Source organism: Cottoperca gobio, chromosome 8 (assembly GCF_900634415.1).
Source record: "Cottoperca gobio chromosome 8, fCotGob3.1, whole genome shotgun sequence".
Classification (NCBI taxonomy): domain Eukaryota; kingdom Metazoa; phylum Chordata; class Actinopteri; order Perciformes; family Bovichtidae; genus Cottoperca; species Cottoperca gobio.
In genome coordinates this window covers 203,442-222,104 of record NC_041362.1, presented here as the reverse complement: position 1 = coordinate 222,104, position 18,663 = coordinate 203,442, and the positions used below count along the sequence as shown (strand labels likewise).

Sequence of the window (18,663 nt, the reverse complement as noted above, 5' to 3'; positions counted from 1 at the left end):
TGTGGGAGTGGGAGTTAAACGACAGATCTTGATCAAAGATGACGCCAAGATTCCTTACAGTGGTGCTGGAGGCCAAGTTAATGCCATCCAGAGCTCTATGTCATTAGAAAATACATTTCGGAGGCGTTTAGGGCCAAGTATAATAACTTCAGTCTTGTCTGTGTTTAACATCAAAAAGTTGCTCGACATCCAAGTTTTTATGTCCTTAATGCTTGAAGTTTAGCCAATTGATTGGTTTCATCTGGTTTAATTGATAGATATAATTGGGTATCATCCGCATAACAATGAAAGTTTATAGAGTGGTTCCTTATAATATTGCCCAAAGGAAGCATATATAAGGTGAATAGAATCGGTCCAAGTACAGAACCCTGCAGAACTCCAAGACTGACTTTGGCTGTCATGGAGGATTTATCGTTAACAAGTACAAATTGAGATCGCTCAGATAAATAGGACTTGAACCAGCTTAGTGCGGTTCCTTTTATGCCAACACAATGTTCCAGTCTCTGTAGTAGAATGTCCTGATCAACAGTGTGGAAAGCAGCACTGAGGTCTAACAAGACAAGAACAGAGACAAGTCCTTTGTCTGATGCCAATAGAAGGTCATTGGTAACTTTCACCAGTGCCGTCTCTGTGCTATGATGAACTCTAAATCCAGATTGAAAAACCTCAAATAAACTATTATTATGTAAAAAGTCACACAACTGTTTTGCGACTGCTTTCTCGAGGATCTTAGCGAGAAAGGGAAGGTTAGATATCGGCCTATAGTTGGCTAAAACCTCTGGATCAAGACCAGGCTTTTTAAGAAGTGGTTTTATTACAGCTACTTTAAAGGATTGTGGTACGTAGCCAGATAATAGAGACAGGTTGATCATATTTAATAACGAGGTGTTAATTAAGGGTAAAACTTCTTTAAACAGTTTAGTTGAATCGGGTCTAAAAGACAGGTTGATGCTTAGACGATGAGATTGTTGAAGTTAGTTGGTTAAGGTTGATTGGAGTAAAACAGTCGAGATATATTTCAGGAGTTACAGATGTTTTTAAGGTTCTGGAGGTTGAAGTTAAGTCGTTACTGATTGAGGTCAGGAGGAGATTAATTTAGTCTCTAATAATTATAATGTTATGGTTAAAGAAGCTCATGAAGTCGTCACTACTGAGAGATATAGGAACAGAAGGCTCTGTAGAGCTGTGGCTCTCTGTCAGCCTCAGTGCTGAACAGAAACCTGGGGTTGTTCTTATGTTCTTCTGTTAAGGAAGAGTAATAAGCTGCTCTGCATTACGGAGAGCCTTCTTATACGTTTTAAGATGATCTAACCAGACTAAACCAGATTCTTCCAGTTTAGTGGAACGCCATTTACTTTCAAGATTTCTCGACTTTTGTTTTAGTTTGCGGATTTGTAAATTAAGCCGGAGCTTTCTTTTTCTGTTTTATGATCTTCTTCTTTAGAGGAGCGACAGAGTCGAGTGTTATTCGCAGTGAGGCTGCAGCGCTATCAACAAGATGATTAATTTGGGAGGGACTAAAGTTAGCATTGGAGTCCTCCGTTATATTGATATTGAGTCCTGGTATTGAATTAAGTGCTGATGGAATCACTTCCTTAAATTTAGTCACAGCACTTTCAGATAAACATCGAGCGTAGGATATTTCTGCCTGCTGGCTTGTAGTCCAGTAACAGGACTTCAGAAGTTATTAAAATGTTCTGATAAAAGAGGATTATGTGGACACACTGATAAACTTTCAATTTCAACACCATATCCCAGAACAAGGTCCAGAGTGTGGTTTAAACAGTGAGTTGGTTCATGTACATTCTGACTGAACCCAGTGAATCTAATATTGAGATAAATGCATTATTAAGGCTGTCACTATCAACATCCACATGAATATTAAAGTCACCTACAATAATTACTTTATCTGTTTTAAGGACTAAACTTGATAAAAGTTCTGAGAGTTCAGATAGAACTTCAGAGTACGGACCAGGAGGGCGGTACACAGGAACTAATAAAACTGGCTTTATTGTTTCCATGTTGGGTTTGAGAGCGTAAGAACAAGGCTTTCAAAAGAGTTATAGTTTAGTTTAGTTTAGGATTGATCAAGAGGTTTGAGTCAAATATGGCCGCAGCTCCACCTCCTCGGCCAGTACCTCGAGGAATGTGAGTATTAATATGACCAGGTGGAGTGGATTCATTTAGACATATTCTTCATGTCTCAGGTTTCAGTGAGACAAAATAAATCAATCTTATTATCTGATATTAAATCATTTACCAATCCACATTTACATTTACATCTACATTTAATGTTTCGATTTAGTTGTACTTTTGCAGTGGTGGTGTTTATTTTAATGAGGTTTTCATGTATAACTCCTCTTCTGTTAACCATAGACTTGATTAGTTTCAGTGGTCGTGGGGCAGACACAGTCACTATGGGGATTTGAGTGGGTGACTGCCCGGAAAGAAGCACAGAGAAGTGTGTAAGACTGCAACTCTTGTCTCCTGGTCTCAACTCTGGGTTGTCATGGATTAGGTCCACTAATAGACTGTGTAATATTATTGGATATGAGATCTGCTCCAGCCAAAGTAGGATGGATGCCGTCACTCCTAATCAGACCAGGTCTTCTCCAGAAGGTCCTGCCAATTGTCTACGAAGCCCAAACACAGCCATCATTATCTGGACACCACCGTGAGAGCCAGCGACGGAATGATGACCAGATTTGGCAGAGGACCAGAGGAAACTACGGAGTCCGACATTGTTTTGGCAAATGTACACACCGACTCCACATTAACTTTAGTACACTCCGATTGACGCAATCGCGTGTCATTACCGCCGACGTGAATAACAATCTTACTGTATTTACGTTTAGCCTTAGCCAGCAGTTTCAAATGTGCTTCTATGTCGCCCGCTCTGGCCCCCGGAATGCACGTGACTGTCGTCGCTGGTGTCTCAAAATGAACGTATCTCAAAATTGAGCTACCGATAACCAGAGTTGGCTTCTCAGCTGGTGTGTCACTGAGTGGGGAGAATCTGTTAGAAACAGCAAGCGGTTGGTGGTGAACCGTGGGCTTCTGATTACACTTCTTTCGGACAGTCACCCAGTCTCCCGGCTGCTCGGGTCCCGCCGGGGGACGGCTAACAGGAGATACCACTGGTCGGCCCGCACCAGCTATAGGGGGCTTGCTAACAGCTACACTTGCATTAACTGGGTCAAGCTGGAGCTGCCGAAGTATGCTACCAGCAACACAGAAACATTAACAACCGGAAATGACGCGCTTACCGTAAACAGAGCAATAGAGCGTTTGTTGGGGACTCTTTTCAGCGGCGGATTAATACACATTTTGACTTTTCGTGGGATTTGTTGACAATAAGAAAATAGAAAATATCACGTCCTTGTCTTTGAAAATACGAGCTCCCCCCCCCCCCCCTCATGTTCTCACTCGTTGCTGTATTCATGTCACTCAGCAAAAAAATCGCACTTCTTAATTAATTAACTAACAGTTGCTAATCAGCTCTGCAGGTATTAAACCAAAGCTTTGGACACAATCAAATGTTGACCTGATGATGGCGCTGGAGCGGTGGTTCTCAACCTTTTTTGGGCCAGCGCCCCCCTATCCATTATCCAGGTCCCTTACCGCCCCCCATCAAATAAAATGTAGGCTAATTGTCTCCCCTGAATTTTAATGTTGATTATTATTCTTAGTATTTATTATTTATATATTGATTATATTAATTTAGTATTTGAAATCTTATATTTTTATTATTAGGCGGCTATATTATGTTATTATAAAAACTCAAATTCTCTGAGATCGAAGTTACATAAGAACATTTCTAAATAGTAATAAATATTATATTATTAAACAAATGTTTTGTTGTTTTTACCTTCAATTGCCCTGATACACCATGTACCCAGGGAGCAAACAAAGACATTTTATTCAGGAGTGTTAAACAAATGCAACGTAAAAAGATTCAAACTTTAATCTGTGTCATAGACTGCAGCCAATCAGAGACGGGTCAGACATTCAAACTGTAACCGGTGTTAAACACAGCAGCCTCAGAAATGTGAAACAATTTGCACTCTTAAGTGATCCAACAATAAACGAGCACAAAGCAACAAGTCTGAGGCGCTGCCCCCCCCCCCCAACGGTTCCTCCTGAAATGTATATATATATATATATATATATATATATATATATTTATCATATATATATTCCGCCAAATCCCAAGTCACTTTTCACATTGAACAGGTCCTCTTTTATTCAATAAACTAAACGCTTATGTTATTTATCTATTTTATGTGCATGTTTCCGTGTTTACTGCGTTGCTTTGCGCATTCACATTCTCTCCGTTTCGTCAGTCAGAGACAGAGCGGAGGAAATGAGAGAAGAGAATTACAAAGTGCAGAAAAGTAAAAAATCCAACACTTTAATTATAAATGGAGCGATGTCGACCACAACGTTCAGAAACTCAGGCGAAAAATATCTGCGTTTTTTAAAGGCACACAGCCTGAATCAGCAGCAGTGATCACCTCTGCTGGTGTTAGCTCTGCTGATGTTAGCTCTGCTGGTGTTAGCTCTGCTGATGTTAGCTCTGCTGATGTTAGCTCTGCTGATGTTAGCTCTGCTGATGTTAGCTCTGCTGGTGTTAGCTCTGCTGGTGTTACACTCGCCATGCTGCGTTCACTGATGTCAATGAGAGTTTAATGTTGAAGTTCTTTGACATGACGTGACCAGGTGATGACACTTTCCGCTCGTGTTGTGTTCAAGGACCCTGACCTTGGCCAGGAAAAGTGGTCAGTCGCTGGTTTTATTCTATATCTGACTAGATTCGGATACATTTTTTGGAGAAGATTTTTTGCGTGCGTTTATGAATGAACTCGCGGGCCGTAAACATAAACGCCCCCCAAAGACACGTGAACGCCCCCCTTTCTGAAATATTGCTTCTAGCGCCCCCCGACATTCTCTGAACGCCCCCTGGGGGGCGCTGCTGCCCCCGTTGAGAACCCCTGCGCTAGAGGAAAAGTCAGAGGATCACAAAAATGATTTCAATTTCCATTTCATTGAACAACCAGACGTGACCGTTGACCGCATGCACCATCGACGCCAGCCGCGCTGACGGCAAGAAGCATGACCCGAGTTCTAGGAAAAGTGCTAATTAGTAAATGTTATTATGCAAACAATTAACTTAACTTTGATGGTGAACATAATACAAATTATACCGATTAAACATTAGCATTTTAGCTTTATCATTGTGAGCATGTTAGCATTTGCTCAAAGCACTGATGTGCCTGTAAATAGAAACATTTTCTCATAGACTTCTACACAACCAGAGGAGTCGCCCCCTGCTGGATGTTACAGAGGATGCAGGTTTAAGGATCTTCCAACCCAAGCTTAAAATGTGTAGTTAAATGATTTCTTCATGTTCTGTTTTAGTTCCTGTTTTGTTTGCAATGATGTTTATTTTCTTCCGTCTGAAGTCTCAACACTAATGATCCTCTTTCCCACAGTGACACTGACACCAACATGCAGTACGAGTGGGCCGAAGATGACTTTGATCTCCCTGAAGGGGTATATCCTCTTGGCCTCTCTGAGCCAATTAATAACAGAAAGTACGTCATGTACCACGGCACCACCAAGGCGATGGCTAACTTAATCCTAGCCAACGGTTTTCACCAGTCTGCAGACGGGATGCTCGGCCGCGGCGTCTACCTCAGCAGAGACCTGCAGAAAGCGAGCCGCTATCCCATTGATCGCCCTGAGTCTGACAAGGTCGTCATTAAGGTTGTGGTCAACGTGGGGAAAGTGATCGCCATCAATTATCAAGGCCACCCCCTTCAGAAGACCTGGCACAACAACGGATATGACACGGCCTGGGTGCCCCCCAAGTGTGGAATAGTGAAGAGCGGTTTGGAGGAGGACTGTGTCTGGGATCCTAATCGAATCAAGATCACTAAAACCATCAACCCACGTCCAGTCAAACCCTACGCTGCACGGGGCTACAAGTGAGCTCTACCAGATGTTACCATTTTATTTTGTACTTTCAGATGTATTTGGATATATTTGGATAAAAAGTAAATGACATTTGCATTTTGTAACTGTGTCATTGTTACCTGTACCTGAATGTAACCCTCTGACAAAACACTTGGCCCCAGCAGATTTTTTATTTACGTATTTTTCATCTTTACAAATTATTTTATAATAAATGCTTAAAACAAAGAATACAAATATATACATTTAACCCTTTATCATCACAAATCAATCATAAACAAGAACACAGGAGGCAGGGCAGGAGGCCGCTCAGGAGGACGGAACCGCTCTGGAGGCCGTGCTGGAGGAGGCGCTCTGGAGGCCGTGCTGGAGGCCAGTGGAGAGGCCGGGCTAGATACGGGCGGATGTGCTCTGGAGAACGGCAAAGAGGCCGGGCTGGATGCCGGACTGGAGCCGGGCAAAACCGCTCCGGAGGCTGACCCGGAGTCATTGGTGTCTCTGGATTCGGGGGGGAACACCGGAACTGGGGTCTCGAGAGGCGAGGGGGGCGCAGGGACTGGGGTCTCGAGAGGCGAGGGGCAGCGCAGGGACTAGGATCTCGAGAGGCGAGGGGCAGCGCAGGGACTAGGATCTCGAGAGGCGAGGGGCAGCGCAGGGACTAGGATCTCGAGAGGCGAGGGGAAGCGCAGGGACTAGGATCTCGAGAGGCGAGGGGCAGCGTAGGGACTAGGATCTCGAGAGGCGAGGGGCAGCGTAGGGACTAGGATCTCGAGAGGCGAGGGGCAGCGCAGGGACTGGAATCTCGAAGGGCAAGGGGGGCACAGGGACTGGGGTCTTGAAAGGCGGCAAGGCGACGGCCGGGGTCTTGATAAGCGGCAGGGCAACGGCTAGGTATGCAGAGGCGGCAGGGCGACGGCCGGAGTCTGCAGAAGCAGCCGGGGTCTGCAGAAGCAGCCGGGGTCTGCAGAGGCGGCAGGGCGACGGCCGGGGTCTGCAGAGGCGGCGGGGAAACAGCCGGGGTCTGCAGAGGTCCGGCAGCAGCGGGAACTGGGGTCTGCAGGGGTCCGGCAGCAAGAACGGAGGTCTGGCTGCAGGAACGGAGGTCTGGAGAGGTCTAGCTGCAGGAACGGAGGTCTGGAGAGGTCCGGATGCAGGATTGGGGATCTGCGGAGGTCCGGCAGCGGGAACGGGGGTCTGCGGAGGTCCAGTAGCATGAACGGAGAATTTCCACGGCCCAGGAGCAGGGGCCAAGTATAAAAAGTCTTGGAGCCCCTCAAGCAAAAACCTCCTTAGCCCAGGTCTATCAGCCATCTCCTTGTGCGCCAATCTTAACTTATCCTGTTGCCCCTCCCAACAGGAAGCTCTCCTCCACTCCCCGTAAATACACAGTATTGTGTACGAGAGATCATAAATCTCTTCGTCCAAGGTCTCTGCTGGGTCCATATTTGGTCAGTTCGTTCTGTTACGTTGAGGTGAAGGTGAGGACCCAAATGCAGCAGACAGACGATGATTTTAACAAAAAGAGAGCTTTATTTTCCAAAAGCTAACAAAATACAAAGTAACAAATAAATTGAAAACATAGACCAACCGGAGGTAGAGACGAGGTAGAGACGAGGTAACATCAAGGTACGAACTGACAAGGAACACTGGGGAAGACAGGGATATATAAAATCATTACACTTTCGCCTCCTGCCCTTCTCTGTTTTCCACTCTGTTCTTTCTACTTATGTAGATGGCCATTTTGGCTTCTCCTGAGAGGAAGTTTAGGAGCTGCCATTTTTCTTTTTTTGAGTGAGTCTTCAGCGCAGCTTTGTTTCGGTGATGTTCATTACAGAGAACACTTGTTCACACAGGTAGGTGGTCCCAAACATGCTCAAAACCTTTGCTGCCAGGGCTGTCAATTTGGGGTATCCTGGCAAAAGATACTGATAAAATGTGTCCAGGTTTGATGAGGCAGATTTCTCCTTTAAATTCTGATCACATTGTAAATCAATTATTTCAAGCTGTAAATCGACGGGCAGATCCGCAGCCTTAACTGCAAATGGCGAGCGAAAAACTGCAAATTCTGTCTCAAGCTCACCAAAGACCTGGAACCGCTGCTCAAACTCCTGCAGCAACTCTGTAATTTTTTCTTTGTAGCGACTCATGTCAGCAGTAACTCCGGTCGTTTGCACATTTCTAAGATGAGGGAAATGAGTAGCGGCGCCACTTGACAACTGTGTCGCCCACAAAGTCAGCTTCAATTTAAATACACATATGGCGTCATAATATTGTGTGACAACTTTCTTGCGGCCTTGCAGTTTCTTGTTCAGGTTATTCAAGTACTCTGTCATATCAACCATAAATGCAAGGTCCTGCAGCCATTCTGGGTTTTTTAATTTGTGCACTGGTTTGCCCTTTTGCTCCAATTTCCTCCCGTAGATAAAAAAATCGCTTCAGCATAGCACCTCAGCTTAACCACCTAACTTCCGTGTGGTATGGTAGGCCACAGGTGATGTCTTTGTCACTGAGGAGGCTGTCGAACTGACGGTGATTCAGCCCTCTGGCTCGGATGAAGTTAACAGTTTGGACAGCCACTTTCATGACATGATCCATTGTTAACGATTTGCAACACAATGCTTCCTGGTGCAAAATACAGTGGAATGTCCAAAAACTATTTCCTCCATTTGCAGCCTGTACTTTCTCTCTGAATTTAGTCACAACACCTGTTTTTCTCCCGATCATTGATGGTGCGCCATCTGTAGCCACACTGACAGCTCCAGTCCACTCCGAACCGGTCCAGCGCTTCAATGACAGCGCTAAAAATATAATTCGCTGTAGTGGTGTCCATCATAGGTACCAACTCAAGGAACTCCTCTGTGACCGCTAAAGTGTCATCAACACTAAATAAATATGAATATGGCCAGTTGAGCAACATCTGTAATGTCAGTGCTCTCATCGATTGCAACTGAAAATGCTACAAATGATTTCACTTTATTCTTCTTTTGAATATCCAAATCTGCTGAAAGATCGGCAATCCTATCCGTCACAGTATTCCTCGTTAGGCTGATGTTAGCAAAAGCCTGTCGTTTCTCAGGGCACACAATTTCTGCCGCCTTCAGCATGCATGTTTTTACAAACTCACCTTCAGAATACGGCTTTGAGGCTGATGCTATTTCGTTAGCAATTATGTAGCTAACTTTCACTGCCGCATCACGTATATCTCGGCTCCGGGTAAAAACAGACTGCTGCTTCTTCAGACTTGCTAGCAGGTTATTTATCTTGTCTTGTCTAAGTTGTCCTTGCAAGCGCCATGGCGAGTCTCGCCGAATATTGTATTCTTTGAGCACAGAAACTTGCTGGGAACACACCAAACACACCGGTGTTCCAGTTCCCGGATGTGGTCCATTTTTCCTGGAAAATTCTGCACTCTGTGTCCACTTTTCTCTTTTTTGACAGAGACATTTGGGGATGAGGGTATCACAGAAGATTTTGACAGCAAAAGACTGAACACATTAAAAAAGGCGGGATGGATGATGCCATCTGCTATTCCGTTCTGGTTCTCAGTGTAAATCGCTACTCTTACTCTTTACTTGTTACAGTCTATCGCATGCTCTTACTGAGACAGTGCGACCCCTGGTGGACTGATTGCAGGTAATTTTATAGAAATGCAAGTTTTTCTGTAATTTTTACACTTTGCAAAATCATCCCGCGGGCCGGATTGGACCCTCTGGTGGGCCGATTCTGTCACCCCTGACATAGAGCATTCCTGACAGAGCACAGCCCTGCCGGATGCCTCTACACACAGCACACAGACTGCCATTGAACTTCAGCACACTCTCAACTTCACTGTACAACACCTTGATCTTAGCTATGTGTGTTGGAAGCCCCACCAGATCCAACTGGTAGAGCTCCACCTCCCGCACTATTTCCAGCTCCTTCCCCCAAAGAGAGGTGACGTTCCACGTCCCCAGAGCCAGCCTCTGCTGCCCGGGTCTGGTCCGTCGAGGTCCCTGACCATCACTGCCACCCGTGTGACAGCGCACCCGACCCCAGCGGTTTTTCCCATGAGTGGTGGGCCCACAGGATGGATGGATGGATGGGAGGCACCACGTAGCTTCTTCGGGCTGTGTGGCAAACCCAGCCACCAGGCGCTCGCTGTCGGGCCCTCCCTCTGGGCCTGGCTCCAGACGGGGGCCCCGGGCTTCCTCCGGGCAGGGTCTCTCCTTTCCTTTCCCTTTTTTTCATGAAGTCGTTTTTGATCCATTCTTAGTCTGGCCCCTCGCCTGAGACCAATTTGCCTTGGGAGACCCTACCAGGAGCACTAGGCTCCAGACAACACAGCTCTCATGTTCATAGGGACACACAAACCTCTCCACCACGATACGGTGATGGTTCTCAGAGAAGCTGGATAATAAATTCCCATAAATTCTCAGAGAAACGTTAGCGGCAGCCGAACAGCGGGCAGGAGAAACTCTGCTTATAACCTCAAACTCTTTTATTCACTGCTTTTACCGCTTTTAATCAGAGAGGAGGAGACCTGTTTTTTCTCAAAATGTTCTACTTTCTTAAAATGTTCAACTTTTAAAGATTAAAGACAACAAACATCTAACATCATGATCAAACAATAGAAATCAAAACTCAAAATCTGCTCAGCTGTGACGAATAAAAGGAAAATAACAGAAGCTTTCAGCACAGAGAGCAGCAAACTAACTGTGAGTTTATATCTTCAACTCTCCTGCACACGTCCTACAGAGGGCAGCGCAGCGTCTACGAGGAGCTTGTTCCTTCTAATCTGAAGCTCCTCGCAGCCTGGCAGAGTGTGAAGTCTTTTCTTTATACCTGATGCTTTGTTCTCCCAATATGTACAAGTGTTACGCTGCATGAAAGTCCACTGAGAGAACCAGTAACTTGTCAATGTTCCCTGAAAACTGTTATAGGTTTATTATAAACTATAAAACAAAGTGATCTTGTCTGCTTCTCAGTTTATTAAAGCTACAGTGAAGTGTCTTCCTGTGGATGTGAGAGAGGATTCTGATTGGCCGCAGGCTGTGCAGCTTCCTCACAGAACTTCCCTTTATCCTGATTGGCTCTCAGGTATTCTTTGATCTGCTGCACCTTCACTCGTTGAGCAGGTAGAATAGCATTTCTTCAGTTTAATTAAAGACAATGACAACACAATGTTTCAGTGGAAGAACTGACTACTGGAACATGTTGGTGTGTTTGTACACAGGACTTAGTTGCAGCACACACACACACACACACACACACACGCACACACACACACACACACACACAGAACACACACACACACAGATGAGAATGTTCATTAGCGCTGCAACTAAGTATTTTAAGCATCGATTAATCTGCAGATTGTTTTTATATTAATCGTTTGTCTATAAAATCTGTTTGTCTGATGTCTTTAAATGTCTTGTTTTGTCATAAAACAGAAAAGCAGTAAATCTCCATGTTTGAGAGGCTGGAAACAAAACTTCTATCCTCCTATAATCCAGATTATCTCAGGTGTTTAAACTAGACAGAGGCATGTGAACTGTTTCTAGCTTTCAGTTTAGTTCTACTGTAAAACCATCAGGAGCAGCAGGAAACACCAGCCAACAGAAACCAGGTGTGTCAGCAGGTCAGACAACTCGTGTTTGTGAATTAATGTGAGAAAAATCCAGAAGCATTTCCTCGTGTGGGAGACAAAGTAAAGAGATGTCATGAGAAGCATCATTTACTGCTGCTGCTTTAAGACGCGTTTTAACTCTTTAACTCGTAGCCCCTCCATCCTATGTCCACCAAACTGCACCTGGGAAACACTCGTTTTTAACTTGAAACTGCTTTTTGTAGCGTGTTTACCAGTTTTACTATCCATGACCATTTGTTCTGTCGAGGAGGAGAACTCTGAGGATAATTCGTCTGTTGGTAAAAACCTCCTGAACGTCTGGAGCTTCAGCTGAGCAGCGTGCAGGAGAAACTCTTATTCTTATTCACTGTTTTTACCGCTTTTAATCAGAGAGAAGTCCTCTCTTTTCTCAATTTTTAAAACTTTTTTATCAAATGTTTCGACTTTTTCCTCAAAATCTTCAATTTATTTCTAAAACTTTCTGAATTTCTTAAAATGTCCGATTTTTTCAAAGGTTTTCAGACTTTCTTTAAATTTCCAACAAGCAAACGTGCAGCGTGCAGGAGAAACTCTGGTTTGTAACCTTTTAATCAGAGGAGAGGAGGAGAGATGAACTCCCATGATGCACCGCTGCTGCACCACCAAACCAAACTCCCATGATGCACTGCTGCTGCAATGTTCCCTGAAAACTATTATAGGTTTATTATAAACTATAAAACAAAGCGATCTTGTCTGCTTCTCAGTTTATTAAAGCTACAGTGAAGTGTCTTCCTGTGGATGTGAGAGAGGATTCTGATTGGCCGCAGGCTGTGCAGCTTCCTCACAGAACTTCCCTTTATCCTGATTGGCTCTCAGGTATTCTTTGATCTGCTGCACCTTCACTCGTTGAGCAGGTAGAATAGCATTTCTTCAGTTTAATTAAAGACAATGACAACACAATGTTTCAGTGGAAGAACTGACTACTGGAACATGTTGGTGTGTTTGTACACAGGAGTGACGCATGTTGTTACACACACACACACACACACACGCACACACACACACACAGAACACACACACACACACACACACACACACACAGGTGAGAATGTTCATTAGAGCTGCAACTAAGTATTTTAGTCATCAATTATTCTGCAGGTTGTTTTGTTCAGATTATCTCAGGTGTTTAAACGAGACAGAGGCATGTGAACTGTTTCTATCTTTCAGTTTAGTTTTACTGTAAAACCATCAGGAGCAGCAGGAAACACCAGCCAACAGAAACCAGGTGTGTCAAACTCATAAAACAGTGCAGGCGGGGAAATGAAAGTGAAAGATAAACTCACGTTTCTGAAATTCCCCCCAAAGCTTGAAGGTGCTTATATAATGCAGAGTGAGCTCACAGCCTGCACTGTTGGAGGAACACAGAGAGGTACGTGAACACACACTTTGTTTTTCATGCATTTACATTTACATGCAGTAAATACTGTGACTATGAGGAGATGAAGGGGTCTGATGGACTGTGTTTAATGCAGAAGAACTTCAGGGATTTTGGGGGCTTTTTATGCCTTTAATGATAGTGTAGTGAAGTTTAGGAAAGAGGGAGAGAGAAGCTGGGAGAGACAAACAGCAAATGGCCGCGGGTCGGACTTGAACTTGAACCCCACTGTGGGACTCAGCCTTTAGACACGAGGCATGCTGAGATACCGGCACAGCAGAATAAAGAGTAGTCTGTATATTGACAGGGTATTACAGTAAAACTCTGGAAAGTCTTTTCCCCAGTAAAAGGTGTTTTCGGGAGTTTATTTCTTTAATTATCTGTAGGCTGTATATGACTTGTAAAGATTTCAGATTTTGGATATTGGGTTATATAAATAAAACAGACTTGACTGGATGTTTTAAAGTCTCCACTTCACCGAACTATCATAACTTTTGGACCCAGTGAGATGTTTTATCTTAACAGGAGTCGACTCTGTGAGGTTTTACTGAGACACAGCTGTGCTGATGCTAACGACAGTATGTCACAATGAGGCTGTGCTAATGCTAACGTCAGTATGTCACAATGAGGCTGTGCTGATGCTAACGACAGTATGTCACAATGAGGCTATGCTAATGCTAACGACAGTATGTCACAATGAGGCTGTGCTAATGCTAACGTCAGTATGTCACAATGAGGCTGTGCTAATGCTAACGTCAGTATGTCACAATGAGGCTGTGCTAATGCTAACGTCAATATGTCACAATGAGGCTGTGCTAATGCTAACGTCAGTATGTCACAATGGGGCTGTGCTAATGCTAACGTCAGTATGTCACAATGAGGCTGTGCTAATGCTAACGTCAGTATGTCACAATGAGGTATGAGCGCTAACGTTCCCCCTGAGGGACACACCCTGGTCCCTTTATGCTGCCCCGCCCATCTCTTCACTCAACAGGAGGAAATCAACTCAAATCAAATGTATTTATAGAGCCCAATATCACAAATTATACATTTGTCTCAGTGTTTACAGACTGTACAGGTTACGACACCCTCTATCCTTAGACCCTCTGTCCTCAGACCCTCTGTCCTCAGACCCTCTGTCCTTAGACCCTCTGTCCTCAGACCCTCTGTCCTCAGACCCTCTGTCCTTAGACCCTCTGTCCTTAGACCCTCTGTCCTTACACCCTCTGTCCTTAGACCCTCTGTCCTTACACCATCTGTCCTTAGACCCTCTGTCCTTACACCCTCTGTTCTTAAACCCTCTGTCCTTAGACCCTCTGTCCTCATACCCTCTGTCCTTAGACCCTCTGTCCTCAGACCCTCTGTCCTTAGACCCTCGCATCGCACAAGGAAAAACTTCCTAAAAGAAACCCTATAATTAAAGGGGGAACAATGTTATAAACCTCAGGGAGAGACTGAGGAGGGATCCCTCTCCCAGGACGGACAGACGTGCAATAGATGTCGTGTGTACAGGATAAACAACATAGTACAAATACAACATTTGACAGAAATGATGTTGTGTTGAAAAGAGAAAGTTTGGATGAATCCAGGAAAATGTCAAAAAGGCTTCCCGCTGTCCAGCAGGACCAGGGCAGCAGGCGCAGCCACGATTCATGATCCTGACGTAAACTTTATCAGTGGCAACCTGCCACATGAGAGACAGACACTCCGGGGATGATACCCCGGATGATGAGTTAGTAACATACATTTACATAAATGCATACAGATAGAGAGGGAGAAGAAGAGAGGGAGGGGAGGAGAGAGGAAGAGAAGGAAGAGAGCAGGGAGGTGTCCCCCGGCAGTCTAAGCATATAGCAGCATAACTAGGGGCTGATCCAGGGCAAACCTGAGCCAGCCCTAACTATAAGCTTTATCAGAGAGGAAAGTCTTTAACCTGCTCTTAAATGTGGAGAGTGTGTCTGCCTCCTAAACACAAACTGGAAGCTGGTTCCACTGGAGAGGAGCTTGATAGCTGAAGGCTCCCATTGTGCTCTTGGAGACTCTAGGAACCACAAGTAACCCTGCAGTCTGGGAGCGTAATGCTCTAGTTGGTTTATAAGGTACTATGAGATCTTTAAGATTTGCTGGAGCCTGACCATTAATTGATTTGTAAGTCAGGAGAAGGATTTTGAATTCTATTCTGTATTTTACCGGGAGCCAGTGCAGAGCAGCTAATACAGGAGTAATATGATCCCGTTTCCTTGTTCTAGTCAATACACGTGCCGCTGCATTTTGGATCAACTGAAGAGTCTTAAGAGACTTTTTGGGACAACCTGATAACAATGAGTTGCAGTAATCCAGCCTTGAAGTAACAAATGCATGGACTAGTTTTTCCTGCATCATTTTGAGACAGGATGTTATTTTTGCAATGTTACGTAGATGAAAGAAGGCAGTCCTTGAGATTTGTTTTATGTGGGAGTTAAACGACAGATCTTGATCAAAGATGACGCCAAGATTCCTTACACTGGTGCTGGAGGCCAAATTAATGCCGTCCAGAGCTTCTGTCATTAGAAAATACGTTTCGGAGGCGTTTAGGGCCAAGTGTAATAACTTCAGTTTTGTCTGTGTTTAACATCAAAAAGTTGCAGGACATCCAAGTTTTTATGTCCTTAATGCTTGAAGTTTAGCCAATTGATTGGTTTCATCTGGTTTAATTGATAGATATAATTGGGTATCATCCGCATAGCAATGAAAGTTTATAGAGTGGTTCCTTATAATATTGCCCAAAGGAAGCATATATAAGGTGAATAGAATCGGTCCAAGTACAGAACCCTGCGGAACTCCAAGACTGACTTTGGCTGTCATGGAGGATTTATCGTTAACAAGTACAAATTGAGATCGCTCAGATAAATAGGACTTGAACCAGCTTAGTGCGGTTCCTTTTATGCCAACACAATGTTCCAGTCTCTGTAGTAGAATGTCCTGATCAACAGTGTGGAAAGCAGCACTGAGGTCTAACAAGACAAGAACAGAGACAAGTCCTTTGTCTGATGCCAATAGAAGGTCATTGGTAACTTTCACCAGTGCCGTCTCTGTGCTATGATGAACTCTAAATCCAGATTGAAAAACCTCAAATAAACTATTATTATGTAAAAAGTCACACAACTGTTTTGCGACTGCTTCCTCAAGGATCTTAGCGAGAAAGGGAAGGTTAGATATCGACCTATAGTTGGCTAAAACCTCTGGATCAAGACCAGGCTTTTTAAGAAGTGGTTTTATTACAGCTACTTTAAAGGATTTTGGTACGTAGCCAGATAATAGAGACAGGTTGATCATATTTAATAACGAGGTGTTAATTAAGGGTAAAACTTCTTTAAACAGTTTAGTTGGAATCAGGTCTAAAAGACAGGTTGATGCTTAGACGATGAGATTGTTGAAGTTAGTTGGTTAAGGTTGATTGCAGTAAAACAGTCGAGATATATTTCAGGAGTTACAGATGTTTTTAAGGTTCTGGAGGTTGAAGTTAAGTCGTTACTGATTGAGGTCAGGAGGAGATTAATTTTGTCTCTAATAATTATAATTTTATGGTTAAAGAAGCTCATGAAGTCGTCACTACTGAGAGATATAGGAACAGAAGGCTCTGTAGAGCTGTGACTCTCTGTCAGCCTCAGTGCTGAACAGAAACCTGGGGTTGTTCTTATTTTCTTCTATTAAGGAAGAGTAATAAGCTGCTCTGCATTACGGAGAGCCTTCTTATACGTTTTAAGATGATCTAACCAGACTAAACGAGATTCTTCCAGTTTAGTGGAACGCCATTTACTTTACTTTATGATCTTCTTCTTTAGAGGAGCGACAGAGTCGAGTGTTATTCGCAGTGAGGCTGTAGCGCTATCAACAAGATGATTAATTTGTGAGGGACTAAAGTTAGCATTGGAGTCCTCTGTTATATTGATATTGAGTCCTGGTATTGAATCAAGTGCTGATGGAATCACTTCCTTAAATTTAGTCACAGCACTTTCAGATAAACATCGAGCGTAGGATATTTTGCCTGCTGGCTTGTAGTCCAGTAACAGGACTTCAGAAGTTATTAAAATGTTCTGATAAAAGAGGATTATGTGGACACGCTGATAAACTTTCAATTTCAACACCATATCCCAGAACAAGGTCCAGAGTGTGGTTTAAACAGTGAGTTGGTTCATGTACATTTTGACTGAACCCAGTGAATCTAATATTGAGATAAATGCATTATTAAGGCTGTCACTATCAACATCCACATGAATATTAAAGTCACCTACAATAATTACTTTATCTGTTTTAAGGACTAAACTTGATAAAAGTTCTGAGAGTTCAGATAGAACTTCAGGATACGGACCAGGAGGGCGGTACACAGGAACTAATAAAACTGACTTTATTGTTTTCAATGTTGGGTTTGAGAGCGTAAGAACAAGGCTTTCAAAAGAGTTATAGTTTAGTTCAGGTTTAGGATTGATCAAGAGGTTTGAGTCAAATATGGCCGCAACTCCACCTCCTCTGCCAGTGCCTCGAGGAATGTGAGTATTAATATGACCAGGTGGAGTAGATTCATTTAGACATATTCTTCATGTCTCAGGTTTCAGTGAGACAAAATAAATCAATCTTATTATCTGATATTAAATAATTTACCAATCCGGCTTTCGTTGATAAAGATCTGATGTTTAAGAGCCCACATTTAATTTTTCGATTTAGTTGCACTTTTGCAGCGGTGGTGTTTATTTTAATGATGTTTTCATGTATAACTCCTCTTCTGTTAACCATAGACTTGATTAGTTTCAGTGGTCGTGGGGCAGACACAGTCACTATGGGGATTTGAGTGGGTGACTGCCCGGAAAGAAGCACAGAGAAGTGTGTAAGACTGCAACTCTTTGTCCTGGTCTCAACTCTGGGTTGTCATGGATTAGGTCCACTAATAGACTGTGTAATATTATTGGATATGAGATCTGCTACAGCCAAAGTAGGATGGATGCCGTCACTCCTAATCAGACCAGGTCTTCCCCAGAAAGTCCACCAATTGTCTACGAAGCCCACATCATTATCTGGACACCACCGTGAGAGCCAGCGACGGAATGATGACATGCGGCTAAACATGTCATCATTCAAAAGATTTGGCAGAGGACCAGAGAAAACTACGGAGTCCGACATTGTTTTGGCAAATGTACACACCGACTCCACATTAACTTTAGTACACTCCGATTGACGCAATCACGTGTCATTACCGCCGACGTGAATAACAATCTTACTGTATTTACGTTTAGCCTTAGCCAGCAGTTTCAAATGTGCTTCTATGTCGCCCGCTCTGGCCCCCGGAATGCACGTGACTGTCGTCGCTGGTGTCTCAAAATGAACGTATCTCAAAATTGAGCTACCGATAACCAGAGTTGGCTTCTCAGCTGGTGTGTCACTGAGTGGGGAGAATCTGTTAGAAACAGCAAGCGGTTGGTGGTGAACCGTGGGCTTCTGATAACACTTCTTTCGGACAGTCACCCAGTCTCCCGGCTGCTCGGGCCCCGCCGGGGGACAGCTAACAGGAGATACCACTGGTCGACTCGCACCGGCTATAGGGGGCTTGCTAACAGCTACAGTTGCTAACCGCTGACTAGCCATGGTGCGGAGCCGCTCATCTATCCCTCTAAAACTCGCCTCCAACCCTGCGTAT

General features: G+C 43.9%; 1 pseudogene; it reads left to right on the top strand.

The window, feature by feature from the left end:
* The window catches only part of LOC115011883 (uncharacterized), a 54,598-nt pseudogene that overhangs the window by 2,296 nt on the left and 33,639 nt on the right, over window positions 1-18,663 (top strand).